Consider the following 9,980-nt stretch of genomic DNA (forward strand, 5'->3'; position numbering starts at 1 on the left):
CTCTCCCCGTGTCCGTCAAGGTTACGGTGGCCCTGAACATTTATGCAACGGGGTCATTCCAGGCACCGAGTGGGGACCTGTCCGGCATATCGCAGACATCGGTGCATCCGGGCAGTGACAGATGCCCTTTATGCCATGGCGCACCGCTACATCCGCTTCCCCGTGGACCGGGCCAGCCAAGATGCCCGGGCCGTTGGCTTCTCTGCCGTTGCCGGGTTCCCCATGGTCCAGGGCGCGATCGATGGGATGCACGTCGCCGTGCGGCCACCTGCAGATAACAGGGCCGTGTTCACTAATAGGAAGGGGACCTATTCGATGAACGTACAGGTGGTCTGCGACCACCGCATGATGATCCTGCACGTCTGCGCCCGTCACCCAGGCAGTGTACACGACTCATTCGTGTTGTCGCGGTCATCCATCCCCGGCATGTACGAGGGACGCCATCCCCGGCTGAGGGGCTGGTTGCTGGGCGACAGGGGCTACCCATTGCGATCGTGGCTGATGACGCCTATACGGAGGCCACGCAATGAGGCGGAGAACCGCTACAATGATGCCCATGTAGCGACAAGGGGAGTGATCGAGAGGTGCTTTGGCGTGCTGAAGATGCGTTTCAGGTGCCTGGACCTCTCTGGGGGCGCCCTCCAGTATCGGTCAGATAGGGTCGGCCGCATCATTGTGGTGTGCTGCGTCCTGCGCAACATAGCCCAGCAGAGGGGCGATGTGCCGCAGGCAGAGGAGGGCGGAGTGGAGGAGCAGCAGGAAGAGGCCCAGTCCTCCCCAGATGAGGGGGATGGGGGCAATGGTCAGGGCAGACGGGGTAGACACAGACGGGTGGCTGTCCACCGTTACCGGCTGGCCCAGCGGGCACGGGACAGACTAATAGACGCCCGCTTCACTGACTAGATGGGCGTGGGAATCGGGTAGTATGGCCACAGACCGCACACCATGACAACAGCCGACCACCCACACCCCCCACCCATCCACCCACCCAGCACCCTCACCCCCCTCCCCAACCCCACACACCCCACCCGCATGCACACCACCCCCCCACTCCCAATTGCCGATCCACCGGCGGCACAACGGGCCGGGCTCACCCAGTTGCGGGTGGACGCGTGTCTATCGCAGGCCATGGAGAATGATGACAACCCGCCTCCGATGAGCTCCTGGCTCTACATCGTTGGACTATGTCTGACCCATGGCCACAGTACCACCATCCACCCGGACCATCCCTGCATGCGGCTGTGACACTGCAGCGCACGGTCCCGTCCTCTGCCCGGGGGATGTTGATGGCGGCCCAGGGGGAAGGGGGCAGACTCACCTGGGGCTGAGGTAAGACCACCCCTCACACACACACACTTGCGCTCAACGTACATGACACCCCCGCACACTTTGGACAGAGCACAAAGGCAGCTTCGGTAGGTGTAACATTGACTTTAACCAAAGGAGTTCATGCACGTGCCCTAGCGCCTAAAACTCATCTGTGCCCTGCACCCGTGCCAACTTACTCAGTGTCTAATTGTTTGGCCTTACGGGCCCTTTGACTACGTCTACGTGGTTCCCCAGACGGTACAGCAGAACTGGAGGTGGACTCCTGTGATTCCTGCCCTCTGACACTGGATCCCTTTGGCGGCCGTTTCCTGGGGCGTCCTGGCCTAGATGGGCCAGGCTGCGGCCCGGGCGACTGGGATGGCGAGCTGCCAGCCTGTCCTGCCCGTTGCCCACCCGATGCACCTGGGACGGAAGGGTCCGAGGTGTCGCGGTGTACCGGGACCTCCCCTACAGAGGGAGCCGGGACGGACCACACCACCTCCTCCTCCCTCGGGGTGCCCGATGGCCCCCAGGCCTCTACATGGGTGGGGGATGCGAACGGACTGGCCATCCGACGCGCCCCCGACATCTGGCGCTGCCAGTCCTGGAGGCCCGTGCTGGTATCGACAGGGGTCTGCAGGTTTGCAGCCATGGAGCCCAGGGGGTTGTCGAACCCTGTCTGCGACAGTGCGACGCCAGCTCGCACATGGCCACTGGCGCCGATGCCCTCAGCGATGGCCTGCTGAGACTGGGCCATGGCCTGCAGAGACTGGGCCATGGCCTGCAGAGACTGGGCTATGGCCTGCTGAGACTGGGCCATGGCCTGCTGAGACTGGGCTATGGCGTTGAGCGCCTCTGCCATCTGGCGCTGGCACTGGCTCATGGCCTCCTGTGAGAGGGCAGCCATTTCCTGGGCCACAGACGCCGCCTGCACGGAAGGCCCCAGGCCTCGCAAACCGTTCCCCATGTCTGACACCGTCGCACCCATTGCCTCCACCGCGGACGCCACCCGTGCGGTGTCAGCCTGGGTGGCACGCATGACCGGGACCACTCCCAGCTCCTGGACGCGGGTGGACTCCTCCACCTGCGACCGCAGCCGCCGCAAGCCATCCGTCACCCTATTCGCTCGTCTCCGTGTCGGTGGTTGCATCGGATCTATGTGTGGGTGTGGTAACTGCAGGAACCCGGGATCCATCTGGGCGGCAGATGTTCGCTTGGCCTGGGCTGCCCTCCGACCGCCCGGTCCCTCTGCTGCTCCTACCTCCACCTGCTGTACCGGGACGGCTGTGTTGTGCGCACCAGTGAGTGTACCAGACGCCTCATCACTAAAGTGCCCAACCGTGGTGAGTGTTTCTGCGATGGTGGAGGGTGTTGGTGACAGCAGTGGCGTTGTGTCGTGCTCTTCGTCCCACTCTGAGTCCATGGCACTTTGGGGTGGGGGTTCGTCTCCACCCATCCACTGAGTCACTGTCCGGTATTTCGTCTTCCCGGGTAGGGGTGTCCTGGGTAGTGCCGTCCCGGGTAGTGCTGTCCCGGGTAGTGCTGTCCCGGGTAGTGCTGTCCCGGGTAGTGGTGTCCCGGGTAGGGGTGTCCTGGGTAGTGGTGTCCCGGGTAGGGGTGTCCTGGATAGTGGTGTCCTGGGTAGTGGTGTCCTGGCTCGGATGTGATGGGGGCCTGTGGCTGCCCCCCTCATCGCTGGGTGGTCGCTCCCGCACGTGACGGGGGTGTCGTCTCCCTGTTGCTCCAGGTCTCTCCGTCTCCCGTGGTCTCCGAGGGACATCCTGCGGGCGTCGCATGCTGGAGGGTTCGGGTCTCTCCGTCTCCCGTGGTCTCCGAGGGGCATCCTGCGGGCGTCGCATGCTGGAGGGTTCGGGTCTCTCCGTCTCCCGTGGTCTCCGAGGGGCATCCTGCGGGCGTCGCATGCTGGAGGGTTCGGGTCTCTCCGTCTCCCGTGGTCTCCGAGGGGCATCCTGCGGGCGGTCTGCATCTGCGGGGATGGGTGCCTGGACGTTTGGTCCTGCGATACACAATGAAGCATGCATGGTTAGACATCAGGCAGTGATCAGGTGATACGGGAGAGGGGGATATGGGGACGGGCTGTTGGTGGCTCACTTGCTCGTGGGGCCCCGACCTCTGCATCAGCAACCTCCCGGTCCTCAGGTCCGCCAGCCAGTTCCAGGGCCCTTTCCTCGTGTACGGTCAGTGGCCTCTCATCAGCGGGCCCTCCTCCAGTCCTCACATGCTCCCTATTGTTGTGTGCGCGCTTCTCCTGGGGGGGGGGGGGGGGGGGGGGGTGGTGGCAGGGGTAAAAGGCAACAGTGTTAGGCAGGTATATGAATGCATGCCATCGGTTGCGCGTGCATTGCAGAGGTTAAGGTTAGGGCTGGATTCACTTGGGGATATGGGGGAGGGGGGGATATGGGGGAGGGGGGGATATGGGGGAGGGGGGGATATGGGGGAGGGGGGATATGGGGGAGGGGGGATATGGGGGACGGGGGTATGGGGGAGGGGGGGATATGTGGGAGGGGGGATATGGGGGAGGGGGGATATGGGGGAGGGGGGAATATGGGGGAGGGGGGAATATGGGGGAGGGGGGATATGGGGGACGCTCACCCTGCCTGCTCTGACGAGGTCGTTCACCTTCTTGTGGCACTGGGTGCCTGTCCGTGGTGTTAGGGCCACAGCGGTGACGGCCTCTGCCACCTCCCTCCACAGACGCCGGCTGTGGCGTGGGGCAACTCTGCGGCCGTGCCCGGGATACAGGGCGTCCCTCCTCTGCTCCACCGCATCCAGGAGCGCCTCCACATCGCGTGACTCGAACCTCGGGGCTGAGCGACGGCCAGCCATCAAGTCGGGTGTTGCGGTCGGCTGTTCCGGTCGGGTGGGGGGGGAGCTGCGCGGCCTTATGAGCCGTCACGCCGTGCAGCGCGTATGACGCTGCACGGCGTGAACCACTGCGCAAGCGCGGATCCCGTTACGTCGCTGCTAGCCCATTTCGGGCCGCAGACTATCGGCCCATTTTTATGACGTGACGCAAGTGGGATTTGCGCCGTTTTTTGCACCGATCGGCGGAGTTTCCGCCGATAACGGAGAATTTTGCCCCTGATCTCTTATTTTATCTTCAAAAATGAGCCCAAAATCTGGTTGATTGGAGGTGTCCAAAAATACAACTTTATTGCTAATTATCCACCTCAATTCTCTTACATAAAAATAATTCCAAATTCAGATCAAATAATACATCAAAACATAACAAAGAGAGTTAAACAAAAACATTGGGGAAACACGGTAGCATTGTGGATAGCACAATTGCTTCACCGCTCCAGGGTCCCAGGTTCGATTCCGGCTTGGGTCACTGTCTGTGCGGAGTCTGCACATCCTCCCCGTGTCTGCGTGGGTTTCCTTCGGGTGCTCCGGTTTCCTCCTACAGTCCAAAGATGTGCAGGTTAGGTGGATTGGCCAGGATAAATTGCCCTTAGTGTCCAAAATTGCCCTTAGTGTTGGGTGGGGTTACTGGATTATGGGGATAGGGTGAAGGTGTTGACCTTGGGTAGGGTGCTCTTTCCAAGAGCCGGTGCAGACTCGATGGGCCGAATGGACTCCTTCTGCACTGTAAATTCTATGAAATGAAATTCTATGAAATAAGAAAATATTAGGAAATCAATAGATGGTTCAGAATTTCTTAAAGCATGAATATAGAACAAACTTTAGTCATGAAACTATTCTTAAAGAAATTCTTATCAATGGTCTAACCCCTTATTGGTTTCAAATTCTCAGCTGAGGCTTCCTGATTTAATCAGAAAACTCTGTCACTTGGAGCATGATTTGTTATCCAGGCATTGGTCTTTACTTAAGATTCATTAATGTCTATCAAGTTAATTAAATGTCTACATGCTCCCGCCATGTGTACCAATCCTCTGAAGATAAGGCGTTCTGCATTAACCTTGCTTGTTGCTAAGGCTTTGCTACATTTTGTAAATGTTTCTGTTGCTGAGGCTGCGATACGTTTTCATTGCTAGATGTATTTGTAGAACAATGTTTTATTCATTACGAGGGCTTTTATGCAACTTTTCTTGAAACTGTGTTAGATTCTGACACATATTAAGTTGCTGTACAGCAATTCTCATATTTTTATCTGAAACAATTTCTGCCTGTATGTATACTGAATTTAAGAATTATACTGCATTGATTCTTCAAGGTACCAATAAATCAGTGAAGCAATAAATCTGTAATCTATCAATGAGCCTCTTCCTTTGACCTAATGGAATCTTTAATGTTTCTTGATAGTCACGGTTGCGTCACTTTTCCTGTTGGATTTTTGTTTCTTAAAGGAATCTATATTTTATGTAAATATGTGATAATTCCTTAAATGCGACTGCCTGTGTATCATTACACATTTTATTGTAAGTTCCCAATCAACTTGCCCCTCATAGCTTGACAGTTTCCTTCTGAGACAGAACCATGTAACCACCAAAGCCTATACCTGCATTCTTTAGGGGTTTCAAACAGAAACAGGAACTATCTGTCATCTACCTTCCAAACACCCTTTCACTCAGTGATCCTTATGAAATTTGCCACAAGGCTCAAGAGCATCAGTCATGAGAAGGCCAGTCCAGCAGAAAGAAACCCTCCGACCCTCCCCATTGACCAACTGACAGAATGAACACAATGCAGTCCTGGATGTAATTGAGAGCAGAAACAATAACAACAGAATCCAACCCCTGTAATCAATTGTGACCATGTTGGTGTCTCAGCAAGTTCGAGGAAGCACAGAATCCCTTCTCACACTGAGAGCAGGTGAACGGCTTCTCCCCAGCGTGAACTCGCTGGTGCCTCCGCAGTGTGGATGATTCACAGAATCCCTTCCCACAGTGAGAGCAGATGAATGGCCTCTCCCCAGTGTGAACCCACTGGTGCCTCTGCAGGCTGGATAATTGAGTGAATCCATTCCCACACCGAAAACAGGTGAACGGTCTCTCCCCAGTGTGAACTCACTGGTGTGTCTGCAGGGTGAATGACTGACTGAATCCTTTCCCACAAAGAGAGCAGCTGAATGGTCTCAGCCAAGTGTGAATGCGCCAATGAGCTTCCAGTACAAATAGGCACTGCAGTTGGCCATTTGGCCCATTGAATTTGCTCAACCCTGTAATAAGCTCAATGGCCGATCTAGCTCAGCACCATTTCCCTTAGTGACTTCAACATCTCGAAACCTATCAACTCGATCTGGAAAATACTTGATGACTTGAGGCTCCACAGTCCTCTGGAGCAGAGAATTCCAAAGCTTCACCACATCCTGGAGTGAAGAATTCGCTCCTCATCTTAACTTTCAGTCCATTTTCCTACCTGTTCCCCGTGCCCCTCAACTCCCTCGTCAATCAGAATTCTGTCTAACTTCACGGCGCCAAGGACCCAGGTTCGATCCCGGCCCCAGGACACTGCGTTTGGAGTTTGCACAGTCTCTCTGTGTCTGTGTGGGTCTCATCCCCACAGCCCAAAGATGTGCAGGGTTGGTGGATTGGCCATTCTAAATTGGCCCTTAATTGGAAAAAACATGAATTGGGTACCTTAAATGAAAAAATTATGTTTTGGCGAGGGAGGGAGGGAGGGAGGGGGTGGTGGGGGGGGGGGAGGGGGTCACAATCAAATCCAGTGACTACCCACATATACTTTGTGTCAGGTTGGTGTCAATGTCCACCCCCTCACTTTTCATCCGAGTTTCAGGAGGTTGGAGACTGCTCCGGACAAGTAATGGCGGACGCAGCTCCCACAATCCTCCCATGCTGGAGAAACTGCTTTATCCCAGATGGGTGGGTGGTCTGGAACTGCACATGTCCAAGGGAGAGGGACCCTTAATTGAAAAAAAGACTGGGCACGTATAATAAAACAAATAATTCTGTCTAGCTTATTCTTGAATATATTCAATGACTCCCAGACTCCACTGGACCCTGGGGGAAACAAATTCCGGAGATTAACAACCCTCTGAGATAAGAGATTACTGAAAATATATAACATGGTTGCAGTACAATATTAAAAGACTAGAAATAATAATAAATGTACTTAACAGGTCCAGATGGAGCAGGTTAAAGAGGTGTGAATTGTCTCAAGCCAGGACAGTTGGTAGGATTTCGCAAGCCCAGGCCAGATGGTGGGGGGTGAATGTAATGCGACATGAATCCAAGGTCTTGGTTGAGGCTGTACTCATGTGTGCGGAACTTAGCTATAAGTTTCTGCTTGGCGATTCTGCATTGTTGGGTTGCAAAATCCTATCGACTCTCCTGGCTTGAGACAATTCACATCTCTTTAACCTGTGATTATCCCTCTCTCCAGTTGCTCTGTCTGGACCTGTAAAGACTTAATTACCTGCAAAGACTCTCATTCAACAGTATCGTCTTGCATCATTGCCTTTATCTATCTATGTGTTTCTGGAACCCACCTCTTCATTCACCTGAGGAAGGAGCTGTGCTCTGAAAGTTAGTGATTCGAAACAAACCTGTTGGACTTTTAACGTGGTGTTGTGAGACTTCTTACTTTTACTTTAACACGATCAATAATCACACTCCATGGTTACGTTGCAGAAATTGTCACTCAATTCTCCTGGAACCAGCCCAATGTGATTCTTCATTCCTGTGTTTACTGCCATTGTGTTCCTTTGCCTGACTGGCAACCCTTAACCCCAGAGGTGTCTTTTGCTGTGATGGTTCTCCGGATTGGATTGGATTTGTTTATTGTCACGTGTACCGTATTCAGGTCCCGATAAACCAAGTGACTCTTCCAAATCCTGAAGTGATGTTTGTTTTTTTCTGCAAATCTTCATCTAATATCCTGTAAGATGCAGGGGGGGCGCCTCTCGCAGGTGCGACAGTGGGCTAAGCGTACGCGGAGCTGCCATTGGAATAACAGTGCCATGCGCATCTACCAGGACCTGAGCGTGGAGGTGGCCAGAAGAAGGGCAGGCTACAGGCAAGTCAAAGAGATTCTGTTTAAGAAGCAGGTGAAGTTTGGGCTGCTGTATCCGGCTCGCCTGTGGATCACACACGAGGGACGGCACCATTACTTTGAGGAGCCCGAGGATGCGATGGACTTCGCCAAGAGAGAAGGGCTGGTGCCGAACTGAGGACTTTGTGGACATGTGTTAATAAGACACTGGGTGTTGTTTTCACTCATGGGGGGGGGGGGGGGGGGGGGGCAGGTGGATGAATACTTCTTACACTGCAAATAAGAGGTGCAGGTGTTGGAGAACCAGCGCTGTCTGGAGGTTTGTTTGGCGAAGGCCGAGGAGAATTATAAGGAGGCCCGAGTAAGCTATTGCTGAAGGAGGTTAACGCAGCAAGACTCCCTATTTACTCAGCAGGTTGAGAAAAGTTGAAAGATTGCGAGGCAGAAGTTGTACGAGTTTGGGAGTAACCCGAGCAAATACAAAGGCCGACTTTGGAGCGAATTTCTCTGTGCGGCTTGGCAAAGGGAAAAGGGTCACGAAGACGGAGGAAATAAACAGGAATTTCGGGAATTCTATGCAGGATTATACAAGTCTGAGCAGTCTGGTGATGTATTGGCAGTGTGGAGCATTATTTATTTTCCTTGAATCTCCCGGAAGCCTCAGAAAGCCAGCATGAGGCTCTTAACGCGAATCTTTCTAGGGGAGCGATGTCAAAGACCATGGAGGAGCTTCAGCCAGGTAAAGCGCTGGGACCACATGGCTGTGGGTGTGGGTTTTATAGGGGTTTTGTAGGGGATTTGAGGTTTACTGTTGGAACTATTTGTGGGTTTGTATTATCACTTTGACTCAAGTATGCTGCCATTGACTCTTTCTGAGGCTTATGTCTGTTTGATTCTGAAGCGGACAAGGATCGAGGGAGCGCATCTCTTATCAGCCAATCTATCTTTTGAATGTTGACTTGAAACTGCTATCTAAAGTTTTGGTGAGAAAGCTGGAGGGCATCCTTCCAACAATCAATTTATTTTTTAAATTTAGAGTACCCAATTCATTTTTTCTAATTTAGGGACAATTTAGCTTGGCCAATCCACCTCCCCTGCATATCTTTGGGTTGTGGGGGTGAAACCCACACAAACACGGGGAGAATGTGCAAACTCCACACGGACAGTGACCCACAGCCGCGATGAAACCTGGGACCTCGGTGCCGTGAGGCAGCAGTGCTAATCACTGCACTACCGTGCTGCCCTCCATCTGACAATCATGAGGGAGGACCAGTCTGACCTCGCTCTGCATCACTAACCAGCTGAGCTAAATTGGCTCCTAATTATATTACAAGCTGGGCAGCGGCAGGGTTCATGAATGTCGTATTTGGGCTTCTGAGAAGATCTCGACAAATAAATGTGTCGAGCTGAGGGAGCAAAGGATGTCAATGTCTTTAAGAGAGAGAGACCTGGGCCAAGCTTTGCAGAGTCTGCACCCTCCCTGGATTCACTTCCTTTCCCTTCAGTTGCTGCAAGTGACCAATTGAAGGTGAGAATGAGAAACGAAATGGAAAGAGGGAGAAAAGAAAATGTTTTACTCACAGATGTTGGAGACGGGAGGAAGTTTGCGTCCTTGTGAAGTTCAATCGAGCAGTCACACAAAGCCCGCGCTGATTAGCTGGAGGACCATCCTTCTGGTCCTCCAACTCTTGCCATTGGTCAATACCTCAGGTAAAAGGTTAGAAGGCGGGCTACCCTTT

General features: G+C 53.7%; 1 long non-coding RNA gene across 1 annotated transcript; it reads right to left on the reverse strand.

The window, feature by feature from the left end:
* Positions 1-4,452: 4,452 nt before the first annotated feature.
* LOC140420227 (uncharacterized) lies at positions 4,453-9,932 on the reverse strand. Its single transcript, XR_011946234.1, has 3 exons — positions 9,823-9,932; positions 7,796-8,127; positions 4,453-4,939 (listed from the first exon to the last, which is right to left on the reverse strand). It is a non-coding gene; the product is annotated as an uncharacterized lncRNA (long non-coding RNA).
* Between the last annotated feature and the right edge of the window lie 48 nt (positions 9,933-9,980).

The sequence above is a fragment of the Scyliorhinus torazame genome, chromosome 5 (assembly GCF_047496885.1).
Source record: "Scyliorhinus torazame isolate Kashiwa2021f chromosome 5, sScyTor2.1, whole genome shotgun sequence".
Classification (NCBI taxonomy): Eukaryota; Metazoa; Chordata; class Chondrichthyes; order Carcharhiniformes; family Scyliorhinidae; genus Scyliorhinus; species Scyliorhinus torazame.